Raw genomic sequence first — 22096 nt, 5'->3', positions numbered from 1 at the left:
ATGGAAAGTAGCGATCGTCGAAATAAGCATCGAAATAACCGTTAAAAAGAGCATGGGAATTTTATTTTTTCGACTCTTATTTCCACGCTATTTCCCACGTACTTTTCGACACATTTTCCCACGCTTATTTTGACGCTTTTTTCCACGCTTATTTCGATGCATATATCGAGGGCGCAGGTTTTAACAATAAAACATAACCTCTCTTTTTTTGCATTTTTTTTCGTGCGCATGTGTTTTGCTTCCTCACAGGTATGCCTCCTTTTCCCTCACTCCCATCTCCTCTTGGTTACATGTACATGTGATGTAAAATGTCTGTGTATTTAATTATGAGTAATTTTCTTATTTTTTTGCTTTCTCATTTGTTTTGTAGGTTCTTTCTCTCTCCCAAGCTCTTCTCCACCTCCTTCTTTGCCCTCCCTCCCCTCCCCTCCCCTCTCCTCTCCTCTCCTCTCCTCTTGGTTGTTAAATTTGTGTGTGTGTATTGAAGGATAAACCTCCTTGTGTATCCATGCTATTTACACTTTTAGGGTTTTGTCTTACTAATTCTTTTCTCAAATTTTTGTTTTGTTTTGTAGGTCTTCTAATCCTCTCTTTCAACTTCACCAAAAAGAGGTAAATTCCTTTCTCTCTTTCCTCTATTTTTATCTACCAAAAAGAAGGGTTTTGTTTTGTAGGTCCTCTATGCGCATAGAGCGAGCATAGAGCTTAATGCACATGCGTAGAGCTCGAATCATAGAGCTTAATCTATGCATTAAGCTCTATTCGTATAGTTTAATGCATAGATTAAGCTCTATGCATGCATTCATAATGCATAGAGATATATGCATAGATTAAGCTCTATGCATGCATTCAGCTCTATCTATGCATGCATGCTTAATGCATAGTGCTGGGACGATACGGTTTAGTTTAGGATAGCGTGGCTTGCATAGTGCTTTATGCAAAAGCCTCATGCATAATGGTTTATGCATAAGCTTTATGTATAAGGCCTCATGCATAAGCTTTTGTATGTATGCATTACTAATCCTTTCCTCACCCTTTTGTTGGTTTTGTAGGTCCTCGAATCCTCTCTTTCAACATCACGAAATTTTAAGAGGTAAGTGCTTTTCTATCTTTCCTCTCTTTCCTCTATTATTATTGCACCCTTAGGTTGTGCTGGGGATTTGTTTTGTAGATTTGTGCATAAGCATTATGCATAATGCTCATTCATACTTTATGCATAAGCCTCATGCATAGCTTTATGCATAATGCTTTATGCATAATGAATATTGAGGGATAATTCATGTGTATGCTCTTATTAAAGTGTCCATGTGGGCTTTGTTATGTGTGTGTAAAAACATGTCTCGCACTCTAGATGAGACACCGGCTTACTCTCCATTCTTCTCTCCATATGCCATGTCACCTGACCAGTTCATGGGTTTTTTAGCACAAGCCACACCTGAGCAAAGAGCGATGGCACAATAATATTTTGGGAGAGGGGCGGGCACTTCGGCCGCACCATTGGGCACCACCACCGCTAACCCTAGTTCACCCCTGTAGAAACCCCACAAAGAACCGTTGGAACCCCTCCCTCAGGTCACTCGTCCACTTGCAGAGCATAACGCTCGAGTAGTGGAGGTGGAGGCGGTTGTTGTCCAAGTGGGGGCATGGATGGGTCTACGCCCCCACGTGAGCATCCTTCCCCATCGAGTGCCAGAAGCACTCCACGCTCGCGATCATCGCGACGTTTCGACACACATCCCACACCCGCCGCTGCCGATATGGAGAAAAATTTTACACAATTGTCAATGGCAATGTGGTTTTGGATAATGTTGGGCAAGAGATGAAGAGCCGCATGCGAGCTTTGCCACATTGTCTTTGCAAATGACTTTATGACTTTATGGCCAAATTTGGATAAAGACAAGAAAGATAGAGTCATAAATCAAATCAAGGATGAGTATAAGCCGATCGGCGGTAGTGATGTCGTCCCCATAAGGTGGATAAAGGACCACATGGTGGACGTCATGAAACATTGGCGGGGAGATGTGACTAGGAGAGTGAAGGTAGGGGGTGAGAAGCCTTGGTACATGAGCACCGAGGATTGGAAGGAGGAGAGGCAAAAGCATGCTCGAAATCCCCAACGCTACAAGCAACAAGAGGATGCGGCCAAAGCCCGAATGGAGAGCGTAGGAAGCTCTCACCTTGGAAGCAGTGGCGGCTAGGACGCATTCCATGTCTACTTTGTAAGTATCAACATTTATCTTGTATGTTTCATTTGATGTTATGTCTACTTTGTAAGTATCAACACTTATCTTGTTGTTTTGGTACTGTTAGAATCAAGTGGTTGGTCGGCCGACAACGGGAGAAGAGGAGGACATTGCTTGCTGCCATAACACATACTTTCTTTTTTGGAGAAGCTTAAGCGAGAAGGTGCTAACCTCAATTAGGGACGCATTGTAGATATGGTAAGTGCGGCAAGCCTTAACCTTATGATTTGTATGCTTGCTTTGCCTTGTCATGTTAGATCGTTGTTTTGGTATACCAAAAAAAGCATCTTGTATGGTTTTTGCAGGGACCAATGCCTGATCCTGAGTGAGGGCTCTACATAGAGTAGCCTTGCCCATGTCTTTCCCCTTGCACATACACATTTTGGTCAGCGCACATCTTTGTTTAAGCTTGTATAGATTGTATGCAAATTTTGGCTTATCTCGTCAGAGCTTGATATGTAAATTTCAATTTTGGCTTATCTTGTCAGAGCTTGATATGTAAATTTCACATCTTGCAATATAATTTGGCCATTGTTTGCACTTATGTGAATTGTGTACCTACTTTGTAATGTCAAAAATGTTATGGCACTCTCTCTAACTTTTTCAACAAATTCGCTTCGTTCTTCACATCAAAGTACAGTTGCCTTTGGTACTCTATAAATTTGGCATAATGGTGCATCTAGCTACAAGACTGTAGCTGGATGCACCATTATGCCAAAAAATAATAATACCTACACGCGTCAAAATAATCATCGAAAGTTTCCTACATCCGTCAAAAATAGCGTCAAAAGTTTCCTGCATCCATCGAAAACAGCATCGAAAGTTTCCTGCATCCATCAAAAACAGCGTCGAAAGTTTCCTACATCCGTCAAAAACAGCATCTAAATGACAGTCAAAATAAATGTCAAAATACGCGTTGAAATTGCAGTCGAAATAACCGTCGAAATAGTAGTAAATATCAGTCGACATAGTCGTCGAAAACATTGTCGAGAAATGCGTGGTAAAATTACTTTTTTTGGCTCTTGTTTCGATGCTTATTTCAGCGCTTATTTCAACGTTTCTATTTCGATGCTTTTTTCGACGGGTATTTCGACGTTTAGGGGATTTTAAGCTTAGTTCTAAAGCGTCGAAAAATGCATGGATAATGGCCCCGCCTCTTGTAGTGAAAATGATGAAATGTTATTGTCTCATTACTACACAATTGATGGACCTTGAATCTTTGTTTGGGGAAATAGTTTATTTTTTGAGGTACACCTTTTTGCTAGTTTGTCGACCTCTTTTTGTTGAGGTGCAAAAATGATGAATCTTTTCCTTTTCCCCCCTTTACCAACCTCTTTTGGTGAGGTGCAAAAATGATGAAATTTTGTTGTCTTTACAACATAATTGGTGGGCCTTGAAAAATTCTCCTACTATCACATAGTTATTAGGCTCTGATACCTTGTTGGAATGTTGGAAGATATAGCTCTCTCTCTCTCTCTCTCTCTCTCACACACACATACACACACATTTAATACACACACATAATATATATATATATATATATATATATATATATAGAGAGAGAGAGAGAGAGAGAGAGGGAGGGAGAGAAAGATGTACATATATAGATACACACACACACACACATAATGTGTGTGTGTGTGTGTGTGTCTATATATGTACATCTTTCTCTCCCTCCCCCCCCCTCTCTCTCTCTCTCTCTCTCTCTCTCTCTCTCTCTCTCTCTCTCTCTCTCGACATACATATATAGATACACACACACACATATACAAGTACGTGTATGAGAGAGGGAAAGAGAGACATACATATATAGACACATCCACTTATAGGCTAATGTGAGAAATTGTATTTTGATTCTATCAGAACATACATATATCCATACAAATATATGTATATAACATTTTTTAAAAACACACATGTGCGCACACACATGCACACAAACACAAACACACATGTGAGAGATGGAGAGAGGGACAAATATCAAACCTTTAGTTTTTATTAAAGTTATAATTAATTTACCTTGAAACCTTCAATTTTTGTTAAATATAATGAATTTACCTTCAAACTTTTAATTTGTACCATCCATCACTCATCCTTATTATCCACGCTTCCATTTTCTTGATGTGGATTCTATTGCTTTGATCTAGTCAACTAGTATTTATAAGATTAAGGCTTATTGATATTATTACTATTCATAAGCTTAACAAGAGGATTTAGTGAGCTTATGTTGTTATTATTATTGCCAAAAAGCAAAAATAGGTCCTTAGGCATACAAACAAGCTTAGAAACAACCAAGGGGTTTATAATGTTAATGTTGCCAGTGTAAATCGTAACCAAATATGAAGCTATAATCGATGATGATAGAAGGTGTAAACCTGTACTCTAGCATTGGTAACTTAGTTCTAGAATGAGGACTCTAAGTGAATAATTGGAAGTATAGTTTTTTTAGGAAAGGTTGCATTGTGAAGGTAGCCCACTATGTAGATTTAAACTCCCATGGAGATCCTTTAAAAACACACACTTGAGGATTTGTAATATTGAAACTAAACAAAAGAAACTTGTGTGCCAAAAGAAAAGAAAATTTTGGATGACTATAAAGGTTTATAATTAAGAATTCACAAAGTATCATGTAGTCACCATACATGGACATGCTTGCGATTAAATGACTCACAATGTTTCACCATCCAAGAACGAATCTCTACTTCCCATAACACAAACCTCACCCAAATTCTCTTCATCATTATCATCAACACCAGCAATTACCAAAGGATTTATTACAGTTTCCAGTGAAGATCAAATTCAATGATATGTAGCAATAGAATTGACTGTATAAACATAAACCAAAGTTAACCATGTAGAACTCTCTTTAAAAGAAATCATAATAATTGTGCTACCTAATGTTGGTGTAACAAAAACAATCTTACTGCATGAATTATATGGGTTGTCAACAAATAGGACTACCAATTAGGACGAAACTTGAATTAAATTTGTTTTGTGTTTGGGAGTATTCAATCTATATAAGGAGATATATATTAGTCTTTTAAAGTTCTAATTATATCTTTATAATACTGCAAAACCCAACTTATGAGAAAATGAATAAAATAGCAAATTAATATTAAGAAAGAGAGACATGGTTGATAAATGTAAAAAAGATGATGAGCAGGCAATTGAGACTCTTGTAATTGGCTTTGACAATTCAATTCAAATCTTTCTCTGTGCTAGGATTTTAAAAGGAGTATAAAGCAACAAGCTCGTCTCCCTCTACAAGAATTTATTGCTAAATTCCAATGTACACCCCCACATGTAGAGCAAGCTAAGGGTTGGCTAGCAGTCATAAAATTCATGTCTCATGTCTTAAAGCTTATTGGTTATACCCGCCTAAGAAGAGCGTGAAGAACACTTGCGAAAAGAGTCACATATTGTTAGAGCATAAATTTTATGCAAAGAGGTCCAAAGAAGGAGACAAACTAATTATGGCTAACATATGATGCTAAATGTTTTAGCATTTTACCAAATTGAACCATTTGTTGGCTCAAAAAATACATGAGATGCATAAAATGGCTATTGTTTTCATAGCACACATGAAAGGGCTATTCATAAAAAAGCATTTGTTTTAAGTTTGAACATAACATACTTGAAAAGATGAATATTTAATAGCTCTATTGCAAGTCAAATACTAGATTCAATTACACTTGAATCTAGTAATCTAGACACCTCAACTAAATTAAAAAACTATAAGTAGACCTAATTTAAAAAACCATCTCTTTTGCACTCAAGTGATATCATACATTTTTTTACTAGTGCCCTTTGTGGAACCAAACCCTAAACCTGAGGCACCACCATGGTGGCACACTTGCTAAAACTACCTCATACGGTGCAAAACCATGCAAGAATCTTGTGCCTTTGTAAATCATAAATTCTACAAAACCAACTTTTTAATGTGCAAAACCATTATTATAGAGAATCATCATAGTATGTTGTGAGCCGATGAATATACTCCACCTTCTCGCAAACATAGAATCATCATAGTGTGTAGTCAATGAACATTTACATGGCTTCCCTTTGAAATAATTGGTAGTGTAAATGAAAAGACTTTGAATGTCCAAAATGAAGCATTCTTGCACATTTTTAGGCATATGTGAAGTAGCTTTTAGGCTCAAAATAAGGAGAAATAAGCCCACTTCTCCATGGAAATGAAGGCTCATAATTGTAAGGCCCCCAGTGTTCACATAAAGCCGGCAAACACTATGCAATGGACCTACAAGATTCTCACTTTAACCTTTAAAATACATTTTATTCAAGTCTAAAATTTTTGTAAATTGTAATCCATATAAGCTATAATGTAGCTAAAAATTTTACAGTTTCCAAGAAAAACTCTTGAAGTGTTGGATGTTAGGATAAATTAAGAAAAAATGTTTATTGTGAGTGCTACCTAGGGGTTTCAACATACAGTAAAGGAGGCCCTAGGCTCTACCTCTTTGTGCCCTTGATGAATGAACACCCAACATGCTCACAATTTTTATGTGGATGTAAAGAGCTAGCAAGATTTGAAGGCTCATCGCATTAAACAGCAAAAGGAGGAAAACTGTGGGAGGATGAGAGGTAGGACAGGATCTGTGGACCGTTAAATAGTGAAGACTTATACTAGGTTCGTGAGATGAGATCTGAGTTGATCCTATAAGGTGGACTATTGTACATGTGGTTGGATAGTTTATAAATATAATTATATTTCTTTTTTTTAAAGAGTGAAGAATTATACTTCATTTTTTTTACAAAGCGCATAATTATATTTCTTTTTAAAAAAAGAGCATAATTATATTTCTCTTTTTTTGTCAATAACCATGTAATTAGTTCTTGTACTTAATAATATAAATATAATTATATTTCAAAGAAGAAGAAGAAGAAGAAGCGTGGGTGTATTGGATTTTCACATAAGCGTCTCATTTAGATGGAGAGTCTCGATAAGTGAAGCTTTTTGATAATAAATATATATATATATATCTATTGGTTTTTTTTTAAGAAATAATAAGAAGGTACATGCTGGTCCACATCCTCAGCTCGGTTCTTTATTGTGGCCAGTGCCCCGCAGGCCAGTGTCCATGCAGTGGGGAGCAAATTGCTTTGTATTGGAGCTTGAAAGGTACAACCCATAGTACATCCCCTATGGCATATACCCTCCTCCTCATGCCCCCCCCATCACACCCATCGTGTGCGTCATCTACCATGCCCTCAAAAGCCATTTCATTTTGATTCCACACATCAAAATGGAAAGCGCATGTACATTTATTTTATTCTCGCTTCTTTTATCACCCTTTTTTCACAACAAAACCTTCACTATGGTTACATCCATCTTCCTTTCCAATATTCCCCCCAACAAACATTATCATTTTTTTTCTCAACATTATCATGCAACCTCGTACCCTTAAATTTTTCGAGGTTGGAGGTTCTTGTAGAAAATTTGCAGATTTTTGAGCTAAAACATAACTGAACTGCCTTAGATTTTGCATATTTTTTAAAACTGAGAAAAAAAAATTTACAGGTGGAAACAAAAACCTTACAGGTGCACTGTATATAGTATGCATGTTTTCTGTGTGAACACTAATCCTTTCACATAAAATTTAACATTTGCCATGGTGCTTAGCAACACCAACCTGTGTAATGAGCTGTTCACGTGCAATGACAGGTGGCCTCACAGATTTTTAGGGTTGGATGTCGTGTGTCAGTTCTCTCAAGCATAAATGTAATCAGACATCGACGGGGTACATTGGTGGATGAAGGGGCCAACTGGTCCAGCTTGGCAACCACTATAGTGAAAACTACATGAATTTGCACTTTGTAACACATAACACCCTCCACTCCATGCTTGCCATATACTTATTCACATGGTATGTCTAGTGGTTAAAACTTAATTTACCTTTGCTTCATGTTGTCTAGAGTAAGAAACTAGTGACCAAGTTGACATTTACACGTGTGGTAGGTTATTATTTGTTCAATTAGCCGTTAAACATCACATCATTAATGTTAGCAAGTCCACTCTATGGTTGATATGAGGTGCATGAGTTACCATCGTGCGTGATACCACATTGATATTGACAAGCTAGTGTTATTGCTTGAGCAGACCAACTACACATTGTCGTTCTATATGATGCATCATGTATTGGTTGAAAGGGCTTTGGAATCTTGTTATTGACATTGAGGAATGCCATATCTCACCAATGTCGGATAGTATAGGTACTTCAGATGGTGATACAGGTTCAAATGTCACTGTGGCATCCGCCTCCTCACCTCTCATAGGTGGGATGGCAGGGATGCACAGGAACATGCACTGGTGACACTTTCTGTAAAAAGGAACATTATCCCTCATATTGCTCATGCAAATCTCCCAAGCAAGCTTAAGATGCACTGGTGACACTTTCTGTAAAAAGGAACATTATCCCTCATATTGCTCATGCAAAACTCCCAAGCAAGCTTAAGATGCACTTGTTGCGCTTTACCAGGTGTGTAAGTAGGCATGTGTGGTCCACTTGTGCAAGTAGTTAGAGTCCAAGTATATGAATGAGGGGGACTCGATGGATGTGTTTCTCGTAAGGATCAAATATCTCAGAGGTAAGATCTCTGAGAGCACCTTGTACTACTAGAGTAGGTCTAGTGGTCATATTTGTTAATAACACGTGTACAGTTCATGATCAGAGTGATGGAGACATCATTGTAATATACGGGGTACTCTAAGCCATGGGGTTTACAAGTTAGACATGTATGAGATTAGCACATAATGCTTGTTTAGTTCTTACCACAAGTGCTATGAGTGACATGGAGCTAGAGCTATGGCATGCTCACTTTGGTCACTTAAATTTTGGTAGTTTGTTACACCTCAAAAGGCAAGAGATGGTGTCAGCGTTACTACAAACTTAAGGCCCATGTTAAACATGTATGTGTGAGGGGTGCATTTTGGGCGAGATACAACCGGCAACATTCCCAAAAGATGGATCAGTAAGGGCTGTTCAGAAATTATAACTTATATATATTGATGTATGTGGTCCTATGAGGACACCATTGATTGGGGGATCTCTACTTTGGAACTTTTATTAATGTTTACTCTAGGCACACCTTGATGTATCCGTACCACATGACTTGCATGTCAACGCTACCCACAAAGATGCACTTTTATAGAGATCACTTCTCCTCAGTCTACTTATCCACTCCATATGGCTTTCAACTCTCTAATGCTACCCATGAAGATGTAGTTTTACAGAGATCACTTCTTGAGAATCTAAAGGGCAAAGTCAAATGTTTTCACATGCACTTTACACACTTTGTTTCTATGGCTAAAAATGTGTCTAGATGTAAAGTTGACACCCTTCATATAGATCAAAAGAGGGGGGGTATGTCATGTTTCATGTATATATGGCTGAAAGAGGGATAAAACATCAATGCATGGTGCCTTGCACACCTCAACAAAATGTGTTATTGAGAGGAATAACATATCTCTCATGGAGATAGCACGTTGCATGGTTAAAGGCTTGGATTTGCCTCATGTTTTTGGTTGAAGGCAATTATGTATGCCACTTATGTGCTAAATAGATGCCCCACTAAGGCCTTATAGATAATTACTCCTTATAAAGCTTGGAATGGTAGGAAGCCCTCATGTCTCTTTTGTGTGTTTTTGATTGACTTGCTTATGATCTTGTGCTTGATCAATAACTCAATATGCTTATGATGTTATGCCTGAGCAACAACATAATAAGCTAGATGATAAGGTGGCAAAATGATTTTTTGTGAGATACAACTCATAAAGAAAAGGGTATAGACTTTGCGGATTTTAGTGAGTAGAGATATTGTCTTTGTTGTTGAGAACTTAGTTGTTCAACCCATGCTTTTATGCAAAAGACAACAAAATGTATGCTCATAGGACATCTTTAATACACTGCTACCTTTATACAATGCCAAAACAACCATATGTGGAGCAAATTAATTCTTAACAAGGTGCTACAAATCAGCCCATACAAGCTGAAAATTAGCTCAAATTTCAGCCCACAGATCAGCCTATTGAGATGAGTATATGGATGATGTAGTCGTGGATGAGGAAAGAGCAATCATATAGACATAGGTTAAGAAAATTTTTATATGGCCTTAAGCAGGCTCCCAGAGAATTAGTATAAGAAGATAAATACATACTTAGTTGTAAATGGTTTTTGCAACAGTCCAACCAAAAATACCCTCTATGTAAAGAGAAGTATGAGTTGTTTTATTGGTCATCGTTTTATACATTGATAATATGTTGCTCATAGGCCCTAATGAGGGGAAGATTTTAACCTTCAAGATGTGTCATTTGAGATGTCAAATTTGGGCTTATGCATTATTATTTGTGCATACATTTTATGTAGCATGATGATGGTATTGAGATGACAAATTTGGATGCATTTCATTATTATTTGGACATATAATTTATGTAGCATGAGATGGTATAGCGATGTATGGTATTGCAATGTTATAGTCAAAGTACAGTGGAGACTGTTTACACGGTTTAGTCTTCAAGATTGTAAGCCTATTGCTACACCAATAGAGATAGTTGCTGGCCTAAGTCTAGGATACGGGTGAACCACTTGATACATCAATTTATCACAATTAGGTTGTTTGTTACCTCATATATCTATGTAATATGAGGCCAGACATTTAGTTTGGGGTCTCCCAATTGATAAGCAAGATTATGCACAGTCCCGGAAGTAAGCGTTGGTAGGCTACCAAGTGAGTATTCTAATACTTATAGGGGACTCAATCCCTTAGACTATTCTATGCTAAGGGGAATCCGATTGGGATGTATGTTATGGTCATCTAGTGGCTCATCTTGGTGATTCATGTATATCATGGCTTAGCAAGATGCAGTACGGTGGTGGCCACTTCTAGCTATGAAGCTGATGATGTAGCTGATGGTGGCCGCTTCAGCTATGAAGCTAAGTACAAGCTAATGTTCATGATGACTATGGAGGGTGTATGGCTTAGATGCCTTTTGGTAGACTTGGTGTTGGACAACAGTCCCCTACCTCGATCTTCATTGATATCTAGAGTACATTAGTTTGGGGTCTCCCAATTGATGGAGCAAGTTTATGCACAATCCTAGAAGTAAGCATTAGTAGTCTACCAAGCGAGTATTATGATACTTACGGGGTATTCATTCCCTTAGACTATTCTATGCTAAGGGGAATCTGATTGGGGTGGATGTTATGGTCATCTAGTGGCTCATCTTGGTGATTCATGTATATCATGGCTTAGTAAGATGCAGTTGACGGTGATGGCCACTTCAATCTATGAAACTGATGATGCAAAGCTGATGGTGGCCACTTCAAGCTATGAAGCTAAGTACAAAGTAACCTTCATGTGAGGATGACTATCGAGGGTGTATGGCTTATATGCCTTTTGGCAAACTTGGTGTTGGACAACATTCCCCTACCTCCATCTTCACTGATATCTAGAGTGCATTAGCAAGTTACGAGGAACCATGTTTCATGCTTGCACAAATCACATTGAGGTGCATTATCATTATGTTAGGTAGAGGCTCATTGCAATTACGAGGAACCCATGTTTCATGCTTGCACAAATCACATTGAGGTACATTATCATTATGTTATGTAGAGGCTCATTGTAGGAGAGATTAGCTTGACTTATATTTCTACACATGATAATATGGTAGGTATGTTCACGGAGGCTCTCTCACAAGAGAAGTTAGAAGCTTTCTATAAAGCTTTAGGCTTATTTCCATTTGGGGAGTGATTAGCCACATGATCCGTGTACATGTTCACATTATCACTACAAGGAGGGGGGTTTTGTAGCCATTTATATGGTAGTGATGTGTAGGCTAATAATGGGCCAATGCACTTTTTCCCTCCTTAGAAGGTTTTTTTTCCCTCGAGCATGTGTACACATGCTTATGGGTGAGTGTGTATAATATCACCTCACTTGTAATTCAATTTTACTTTAAGTGCTTGTGGGTGAGTGTGTATAATATCACCTACTTGTAATTCAATTTTACTTTAAGTGTTGTGCTTCTCTATATCTCTACTTGCTTGTGCTGCATCATGTATGTGTATTGCTACCTTTGTCTCCACTCCAATAAGTTGGAGGGGAAAAAGAGGGCCTATTGAGCTAGGGTTTGGTATATGAATTGTCCTTAGCATAGAATTCAAGGTTAGCTACTAACCTCTACATTCCACACTATTATGTACAAGAAATTATAAGGCCTTGAAATCACCTAACTACGGACAAAAGTTTACACAACCAACAATTAGCTCTAAATTACTTTTGTAGTAGGCACTTTTGATGAGGAGTGATTTGGAGGTGTGGTCTCCTCTAGCTAAGACTTGATATGAGGAAAGTACAATCCATGATCTTGAGTCCTAGCTATTTAGCTCCTTCTCTGGCATCACCGATTGAGAGAAATTAAAGACCAAAAATAACCTCAACAATATTATGGCATAAGTATTTTTTTTAAAAGGTATGTTGTGTGTTGTTCCCATTTTCATCTAATTGGCTCAAGCCCTTTCAAGTCTTTTCTAAAGAAATATACTATTTTGAGTGTTCTTCAATTTTAAAGTACCAACTTTTTATTTGTATTTATGATCTAAGGGATTTTCAGCTCCAAAAGTGACCCTTGTGTCATGTGCACATAGTGAGCAAGATATGGGTTTGCTAGTGGTGACTACATTTTGTGTAAATTTCTACTAAAAAATGGTATTTTATTGGTTCTTTCAATTAATATTAATACGTAATGATTAGTTAAATCTAAATTTTACTTTATTTACCTCTTTAAAAGATAGTTTTCTTTGATTTAAAGTGCTGATGAGACCCAACAATACATGTGAATAGACTAGATCTTATTCCTCATATGTAGCATAATCAACCAACCAAATCAAGGAACATGATTGGCTATTCATGGAGTGTTATGTTCGTGCACCTCGTCAACCATTTCAAAAGTTGTAGTGGATGACTAGGGGGCTTTCTATCCATTCTTTGGGTTGTTTATTAGTATTTTTGTGATTTTATAGGTCTAATTTCTTAAAATTATAGCTTAGAAAGATGTATTTACTAATTTTATACATTAAGTCCTCAACAAAACATAACATATCTTGATTAAATCCTATTTCTCATCTAGAACTTGATATGCACCCTGATGTTGATAAATTTAACTCATTAGTCAATTAGAGATATGTATCCTATCTAAAGACTTTATGGCATGGTTCTTGACAATACCAAAAATAATAATATTAGACTTCTATACCTAAAATTATGTGGGATACCTAATAACTTATGAGGGTCATAAGTTGAAGTCTGGATTAGTTGATGTAATGACTATTCAATAGAGAAGAACCCATAGATAGAAGAAAAAAATAGAAAGTAAACTTATGCTCTTTAATAAATGCAAAGTGGTATTATTGGAATTATCAAAGGGATCCCCATAAGACTATAACTACTTGGAGGAATCCCCATAATAGTATAAAAGGCATCCCCATGAGGGCAATATTCTTGACAAGGGTATTTTACCCACTAAAAGGTAGGTCGACTAGTGCTACACCATAGTCAGTCAATAGAGGGAAGCCCTGGCACCTATATAAAAGGAGCTTGGGCTAGCCATACCTCTCATATCGTCTTTACAAATACCCTAGCCTATGTACATGTCAGTTCCCCCCCCCATAGGGAAGAAAACATGGGGGGGCAATAGTTTGGGTGATAAAGGCTAACAATTGTTGTGTTCTTTATGGTGTACACATGTGAAGATAGTATGTATGACTTTATTTTTGAAAGAGTTAGATTATTGTATGTTAGTCAACAATCGCATCATATTTTAAAGTTAAGAGTACACTTTCTAGTATCACATATAACTATCTTCATCATCTAGACCTTTGATATTTTCATCAAGTGATGAGAAAAATAAGAAAGAATTAGCAGTACTTTTATAGAGGGTATTATCTTAGCTAACAATACAAGACATCAAAATTAAATAGACTATGACATATGAGTGTCAAGAAAGAGGGAAACTGCTAATGAAATCTTAAAGGTAAAGTCTATAGATTTGGCATTAGTTATATAGATGGTAATCTTGAAGGTAAAGTCTATAGCTTTGGCCTTAGTTATATAGATGGTAATCTTGCTAAGTAAGAGGGAGAAACCATAAATTATATCTACTCTAGAAACTTCATGAGATACATGTGAATTTTCTTGTCAAGGATACACTTAGAATGACTAGTCTAGGGGGTAAATATTTTAAAAATATCTATCTTAAAGAGTAAAGAAAAACTCAAAGTTGAAATGGTCATGGTAGTTTGATGTTTGGTGTATATCCTCTACATTTGGAAGAAGAAATATGTTGGAGCATTATTTACATTATTTATGTATGTGTGTATATCCTATACATTTGGAAGAAGAAATATGTTGGAGCATTATTTACATTATTTATGTATGTGTGTATATCCTATAAACTAAGAAGAAGATATATGTTGAAGCATTATGTACTATTGAGACTCTAGACCACAACATTAAAGTGTGATAAGACAATGATGCACACATCAAGATGAGTGTACATTACTTATTGTCCTTTCACATTGAAAGAAAACTTTTAGAACACTGAACTTAGTCATCGATCGAGATGAGTGTACGTTACTTATTGTCCTTTCATATTGAAATACAGCTTTTAGAACATTCGCTAATGCCATTGACCTTTATCTTGATGTCTTTACTTGTATGGGACGGTATATATACTAAGAAATTTGACAATAACGATGGACAATAACAATATGTTGCTTGTTAATTTTCTCATTTTCATACTCGTATATAGGACAGTAATGATGTTGAGGAATTTAACAAACACGATGTTCATGTGTTAGAAATACAAGTGCTAAAGGGTGTAATGTTCGCACTAAGGGTATGCAACCTTAGCATATACTGGAGATGGATTTGATGTAGCCTTTATACATAAACAGAGTGTAATGTGAACAAGAATCACCTCCAAGCTAGCTCAAAAGTAGGCAAAGTGGACTACTAGATGAGTTGTAGTCAATAATAAGCATGCACCTAAAAGTGGGGGAGGTGGCCCTTGATTAGTGGGAGATGTAGCCAAATTAGTGGCTAATGATGATATATTCTTAACCTATTTAAGAGGCACCCATATATTTTAGTTTGTGTGTGTTCATCTCATATTCTTACCTTGTTATTTTGCTAATCTAATTGCTAATTATTATTAGTATCCTATTATGCCTTGTTATTTTGCTAATTTAATTACTAATTATTATTAGTATCTTATTATGCTAAAGCCATGAGTTTAATCCATTTCTACACTCCATAGCTTTCTCCCATGTTGGATTTCCACATGGTTTTAGAGATCCAACCATCCCCTCATTAATCTAGAACATTTGCTCATCTCTATTAGCTGTTCGTAATTAATCACTACTAATCTATTTTTCACCCTTCTCTACCCACCTTCAAATTGAGCTCAAAATCTCATCATTGAAGCATTTGTAGTATGATTTGAGCTGCCCTCAACCTCTCAACACATTGTGGACATTAGGAAAAATATGGACTCTCCATTTTGCCCCTTAAGGAGTGAATAAAAAAAGATTGGCCTGACCAATGAGAGAGCTGGGATTCTAGATCCATGTAACATGGATCTTTTTGTCATATTTTTGCCCAAATCTCTTAAGACAATAAAATAATAGAGCCCATAACTTTAAAAAATAGAGAAATGTTAGATTCCATATCTTTCATGTCAGATGTACCTTGTGGTCAGCACACATGGAAGTTTGAAAATCGAGTTTCATTTTTTCCCTTTTTTTATGTTTAACTTTTTACTTTCCCTCCTTTTGCATTTCACTACCTTTTTATTTTCTCCCTTTTGCCATATCTTCTACAACTCTAGTTCTTTCTTCACACGAAATTTTACAAGTATGTTGTTCTCCACCATAGGTCTCTCCTCATAAAATTTCATCTCATTTGGACAAAACCTCTATGAGTTATGTACATTTTCTCACATAAACTTTCTCTTCTTTGTGCCACTAATCTTGATCTGAAGTGGCATCAAGTTCTTATGAGTAATGATCATATGTTTAGGGTTTGTCTATGTTTTGTCTTGATGTAAGATAGGTTTGTCTATGTTTTGTCTTGATGTAAGATAGGTTTGTTTATGTTTTGTCTTGATGTGTTGTTGTTTATTTTCACAGGAGCAAGGTTGTGAGCAACAAGATTGTGCAAATCAAAGCAGTAAGTTGCTGTTTATTTTATGTTGTTTTAATCTTTATTTGTTGCTTATAATCTTCTCTACACCACAGATAACTATCTTGATTTTAAGTGGCATAAAATACTTGTGAGTAATGATCATAGGTTTAGGGTTTGTTTATGTTTTGTCTTGATGTGTTTATGTGTTTATGTGCTTATAATATTCTCTATCTTGATTTTAAGTGGCATAAAATACTTGTGAGTAATGATCATAGGTTTAGGGTTTGTTTATGTTTTGCCTTGATGTGTTTATGTTCATTTTCATAGGTTGTAAGCAACAAGGTTGTGTGAATCAAAGCAATAGGTTGCTGTTTATTTCTTGTTGTTATAATGTTTATTTGTTGCTTACAATCTTAACATAGATATTTATTAATTATGCAGTCTAAATTTGTTAATTTGGTGCTTTGATTTTTACTGTAGATGTCTTCAAGGAGGAGGAATATCAGTAATATTCACACAATGGAGGTGTTTAATATAGGAGAGATGATGAAGGTAATTGGATCCCTGATCAATACAGTAATTGGAGGTGTTTAATATAGGAGAGATGATGAAGGTAATTGGATCCCTGATCAATACAGTAAGTTAAATTGGATTTTAATGAGACCAAGTACTCGTGGGAGTTTCAAGGTCAAGCTCAAAGATGTAACAGACCCCAACAAACAATGGAAAGGTAGAATCATAGAGCTCAAGAGACGCACCAATGGTACAATAACAGAGGCTTTCATTCAACATGTTTATATGCACAAAGAGATTCGAGTGCATCATGACAACTTCAGTGTGAGACATAAGCCTAACAGTAAGTTTATATCTCTGTGCTTTGTGTTCTTGTGCTTTGAGTCCATGGGTATTAGATAGAGTTTTTAATACAAGCATGTTTGTTGCTTGCAGCTTTATATCCATCAACTCTGCATGAATGGCAAAATGTAGAGTGCTTAAGTGGAAAGCTAAATGTTTTACATGCAGAGATAGGTGCCTTGATATATGACAACAAGAGTGCAAGCGAATTGGTATCTCAGAATGTTTACTTTTATGATTCCACATATGTTGTGTGGAGAGACATAGTTTGGAGTACATTCCACTACCACCGTTGTCTAGCCACCAGGAATGGTACAATCTTGGCTTAGACATGTCAGAAGCATGTAGAGTAAGATAAAACTAATGTTCATGCTGCCATAAAACCCTCCACAGGCTCGAGATGTGCATCTAAGTTGGTTTGTACCATTTGGTTTGTTTGCACATTTGTTTGGATCCTATGAAGTAGTAAAGAAAACTAAGATTACGTATCAATGCAAGTGCCCATCTGAGGATTGGATGACTCAGTTACTAGGTGAGTCATGGCATCTCAAGAGAACTCACCCCATGATGATATCATTGAGTGTAGAATCACTGTGTCAGATGTTACCTTTAGGTAAGATTACACTGCTATTAATTGTTTATAGTTTTTATTTATAAGTACTTCATTGCAAGACACCAATCGTTGATTGTTGTTGTTGTTTTATGTTTTTATGTTTGTTGTTGATTGTTGATTGTTGATTGTTGTTTTTATGTTGGTTGTTTGTTTTTTATGACAGGTACTTCATTTCAAGACAAACTTTGTGCATTCGCTTCAAGTAGAGGAGGTGGCGACTTCTACGAGGGGAGTGGCTCAGCTTGGACCAAGACATGTGAGATGGCACGCATTCAGCACTCATTGATGTGAATATTCTTTGGGAGGGTCATGACCCTTTTAGCGTTAATGTAGAAAGTCATTGGCCCCTTAGTTTTTTGAGGCAAGAAATCCAACTCATGTCCAATGATCCCCCTTGTAATTTTTTTTTGGATGGACGGAAGGTTGGGAGTCGAAGTGAACATTGCAAAACATGCAAGCAATGTGTTGCTCCACACATCCTTGAAATTGTAGAGTCCATGTTGTTCTTATTCTTCCAACAAGTGAATATTAAAAATTATTTCTCTAAAAGTGTTGTAAATTTAGGTTTATTTCATTTTCATAAATTGTAGTAGTTTTTTTAAGTCTACTGGTTTTGAACCCATTAATATGTAAGAAAATAAAGATAATTATAAGTAAGTACAATTATAAATATATATATATATATATATATATATATATATATATATATATTTAAGTGTAAACAATAATATAATTAATTATCCTAGAAATATAAATATGATTTATGATTTCTTATATTTTAATGAAGTGTCATTAATTTTTAAGTCTATGGATATAAGTATAAAAATAAATATAACTTTAAGTATATATTTAAGTGCAAATAATAATATAAGTAACTTTGTAAATAATATAATATTATAATAATAATAATAATAATATATAACAACAAATAGAAGTATGATTTATTATTTATTATATTTTATTTAAGTGTCCTTTATTTACTAAAGTATAAATAGGTATTAAAATAAATATAAGTTTATAGATATTTTAAGTACAATAATAAACATAAGTATAAATTGCATCCATCCAGCCTCACGAAACCCAAAGTCATGACCCACCACTAGCTTCATTGAGTGCCATCACCATTGAAGACGTGGAGTACCTCCTCATGCAGGATGTGTTGGAGCTCTTGGAGTTTTAATGAAATAAATATTACTCCATTAAAATTTTAATAAAATATATATTACTTTATGAAAGTTTTAATGAAATAATATATAAGTTTATATTTATAAGTATAAGTAGAGGTTATTTTCATTCACTTCTATTGCATTCTCTATCTCTCACTTTCTATCCACCTTGCTTGTTGCTCCCATTATGCCTTCACCATGGCTTCTCATCATGATGCGTTCGCACAGTGGATGAGTGAAACCCGTTATTACAGTCAGATGTGGGACCAGATTTACCCTAGGTTTTGTTATAGTGTTGAGCTAGAGAATACATTTAGGACTCTAGAGCCCGATAGCTCAGTGCTTGCATATTTTTGTGCGGGATGTGATGATATCCATTTTTAATCCTCCACTGCTCGGTGGATACCCCTAGAGTTCCTCTTCTCCATGAAGAGTGGTGAAAACCATAGAAAGGTTGTGCAAAGAGCACTTGCACATGTTCCCCCCCCTTCCGATCTACCTCTGTGCCCCTCACTTTTGAGTCGACAGACCCGATCGATCTCATCGAGCGGGATATTGCCTTTGCTATTTGTATATTATGCTCTGATTTTGAAGAGGAGAATGATGAGGAGCTAGTGGTGCTTCTTCTCACCTATGGAGAGAAGGAGCCAGAGGAGACAGTCCTGGACAAGCAAGAGGAGGAGGCACGTAGCTTGTCTTTGGACTTGTCGCGACTATCCACCAGGAGGCAGCCCATCCTACTGAGAATGCAAAACTTGCATCATTGAGTGCCATCACTATGGATGGTGTTGAGTACTTGTTCATGCAGGATGTCCTTGAGGTCTTGGATTTGAGGAAGAGCTGTACTGCCACTTGTCCGGGATGTTGATGAAGACCTCATTGACTTTGACACTGTGGATCCATGTCCCTCCACAAGTAACTGAGATTGGCCGATACAATGGCACGAGCATGGATGATGTCTCTGCGCAGTCATCCACATCCAAAGAAGTGCTGCAGAAGCTGCTCCTAAACTATGATATCTCAGATGCAGAATTTGAGAGGTTACAAGAGGAGCTCTTTGGACCTCGACCACGCATTGACCTCTCGGACCCTCTACATGGTGATAGAGCGATCACTAGGGGGGCAGACCTAGATACACCGGTCGAGAAACATAATGATGAGGCTGAGAGGGTACATAATTTTTTTTAAATCATCCTGAAAATTTCTGTGCGGAGCCTCAGGGGCCTGGGGGCCCCACACATGTAATCTGGCATGTATCGGGGCCCTCTAGGCATGCCAGGAGGGCCCCGATGCATGCCAGCTTACATGTGTGGGGTCCCCAAGCCCCTAAGGCCCCACACAGACAATTTCAACTCATTTAAAAATATTGTTTTTCATGCAATTATATTTTGGAATAATTTTTAATATTTTATTTTTGCATACAAATATTCTCTTCATCAAGAAATTGTCTATGTCAATGAGTTTACATCAAGAGTTGGTGGAACAAGGGGTGGCAGAGGAAGACTCCAAGATGCAGCTTTGAAGGAGTATATTGGCAAGATCTTCCAAGACATCATTGTCTTTCACAAAGTATGCTCCCCTTCTGATGACAAGTCAAGGCTTTAACAAAGGGTGCTGCATTCAAGTCCATGCCTGTGACATCAAGATTAGAGAAGGTGGTGCTTGTGAAGCGCTCCAAGCTCCTATATTTGTTCAAAGCTCAACGTGGAGGGAAGATTCATTCACTTGTTGGCCTAGGCCTTGCTACCGGGAAGATTGATCTTCATGCTATCCAACTCGAGCTCGAAGGAAATTTTGTTGTAATTCCTTCGCTTAAAGCTCATACTGATTTTGCTGAGCCTAGTACTAAGAGGCGCAGAGTTTAGGGTTTTTGTACTTCTATCTCATGATGTAACAGTTTCTATATGAATAAAAATATTTTTTTAAAGTTTTGTTGCATTTGTGCCATTAACAATAATATTTAATCATTAACTTGAAATTGAAATCACAATACAATTATGATTTCAATACAATTATGATTAACAATAATATTTAATCATTAATTTGAAATTGAAATCACAATACAATTATGATTACTAGATATAATCAAGTAGACACTTGGCAAGGATCAAAAAATATATTTTCATTAAGTAAAACATTTACATCATGATCACATGAGATTACATTGTGGCATATACACGAGATTACAAGATCTCCCTAAATCTACGGCTCATCACCATAATCTTCCCTCCACTTTCGCATGTGTAGAACTAACCGCATATCTTTGTCAGTGATGGTGACTCTCTTGGCATGGAGGACTGCTGCGTACACTGTGTCACCAAACATGTCCACCAAAAAAGCTTCAGCAGCCTCTTGAAGAGCGTCCAAAGCTACTATTGTCCATCGTGTGGGAGCCTCACTATTGCCTGCCCGACGATGCCATCGAGATAACCGGCTCGCGTTCAAATCATCCATGATCTCCCTAACGAGGAGATGAAAATGTCTCCTCGAGATCAGAAGGTCTGTCGTCTTCTGATACTTTCTTATTTCTCGAAGAGCGATGGTGCCAAGTCTCCATCGACGTTTGCGATGTGTGGGCAGTGCTGGGGGTCTGACCTTCATGGGATCAATCCTCGTGGTGGCAGTCTACTTGGTGTGGGCTATGTTCTTGAAGAAGATAAAACAAGAATAGAATGAAAATGAAAGACTCTAAACTTATATTTATAACTTCAAAAATTGAAAATATAACTTATATTTTTATTTTTATAGAATGAAAATAAATAACTCTTAAAAATTTTAGTAATTTTTATTATATTTAGTAATTTCCTTATTTATAAGAGCCCCATGTAACATCTCACTAATTCCCTAGGGTTTCTAGAACTTCATTCCATGTTAGTAAAGGTAAAATTTTTAAAATTTTCTAAAATTATTGAAATTTTACACACTTATAGTCTTTCATGCATACATGTTGTGTGAAAAATCCTAAATCCATATGAGGCCTATGAACAAAAAAATAATGCTTTCGATAAACTTGAAAACAT

The 22096-nt window shown here is 36.6% G+C and overlaps 1 pseudogene; it reads right to left on the bottom strand.

The window, feature by feature from the left end:
- Positions 1-21278: 21278 nt before the first annotated feature.
- LOC147638409 (histone H3-like centromeric protein cnp1 pseudogene) lies at positions 21279-21677 on the bottom strand (annotated as a pseudogene).
- Between the last annotated feature and the right edge of the window lie 419 nt (positions 21678-22096).

The sequence above is a fragment of the Cibotium barometz genome, chromosome 5 (assembly GCF_041138505.1).
Source record: "Cibotium barometz isolate CiBa-2024 chromosome 5, ASM4113850v1, whole genome shotgun sequence".
NCBI lineage: Eukaryota > Viridiplantae > Streptophyta > Polypodiopsida > Cyatheales > Cibotiaceae > Cibotium > Cibotium barometz.
This window is presented reverse-complemented; position numbering and strand designations above follow the sequence as displayed.